The sequence below is a fragment of the Octopus sinensis genome, linkage group LG22, assembly GCF_006345805.1.
Source record: "Octopus sinensis linkage group LG22, ASM634580v1, whole genome shotgun sequence".
Lineage (NCBI taxonomy): Eukaryota > Metazoa > Mollusca > Cephalopoda > Octopoda > Octopodidae > Octopus > Octopus sinensis.
The window spans coordinates 22885703-22887197 of NC_043018.1; positions in this window are offsets into that span (position 1 = coordinate 22885703).

Below are 1495 nucleotides of genomic sequence, written 5' to 3' on the forward strand. Positions count from 1 at the left end.
TAGATAGATAGATAGATAGATAGATAGATAGATAGATAGATAGATAGATAGATAGATAGATACATACATATGCATATATGTATGTAGATTGTTTTCATTGAGCTAGATGGGCGTCTTGTTTTTGAATTTGGGTGGGTGTTTTTATGCATTTGTGTGTGTGTGCGTGGGGGGCTACGCATGTGTGTTTATGCGTATGTGTATGGTTGTTTGGGAATTTTCACAGGTATGTTCAGAGCCTATGAGAAAGTGAAACACAGTGACCTCACCCAAAAATACCCTCCACCCAATAATATCCTCACCTCTCAAAAAAATATTTACACATAATAACTCTCTGCCATTCAGATTACTCTGTCAAATCTAATGCTTATTTATTCCAATTCTCCCGAATTAATCATGGCTTATCTCATAGCTTCAGATTTCAACAATGTGGCTATTCGCTTTTAGAATGACATTGTAAGGGAGGTGTGAGAGGCTGGATCTGGCTAGTTTGAACATAAAACAGGTAGAATATCTGGGCCAGATATAGCCAGTTCAACTCTTTAGTGGTCAGATTACCTTATCAAATGTGATGTTTATTTATTCACATTTGTAAAAATTGATCATGAAATATTTCGTAGCCTCAAGATTTTGACATGTGGCTGTTTATTTTTAGAATGACATGGTTGGGTTGGTGTGAGAGGTTGGATCTGGGCTGTTTATCTTTTATCTCTTATTTTTCACTTGTTCCATTAATTTCACTGTGGCCATGCTTGGGCACCATCTGGAAAGGTTTTTAGTTGAACAAATTGACCCCAGAGCTTATTCTCTTTTAAGCCTAGTACTTATTTGATTGGTAATTTTTGTTGAACCGCTAGCTCATGGGACATAACAGGCATGGGTCCCAGGAATTTTTCAAAGGGAGGGCACAAAGTCAGAAGGAAATACAATTCCAGGAGAAAAGGGTGTAATAACATTACTTTGAAGGGCGCACTCTTTTTCTTGAGGGGAGCACGTGTCACTCAGACCCCGCTGTGGATTCACTCCTGTGTAAACACAACAAACACTGGTTCTCAAGTGGTGCTGGTGGTGGACAAACACAGACACACACACATAGATATATACATGTACATATAGAGCAGTCACCAAATTTCATTCCATATTGGCTACCTCTGATGAGTGCAGGGTTACATAATCGGATTGCTATCTCATACTCTATTGAATCCCTAGTGTGAAACCAACTGGTAAGTGCAGCCGTGATGGATATATAATACTGTACACTTCAGATAATATATATATATATATACAACAGATTCTCTCAGCTTCCATCTACCAAATCCACCCACATGGCTTTGGTTAACCTGAGGCTATAGTAGAAGACACTTGCTCAAGGTGCCATTAAGATTTAACTGAATCTTAATTATTTTCTACCACCACACATAATATATATATATATATATGTATATTATTATAGTTATATATATATATATATATATATATTATATATATATATATTATA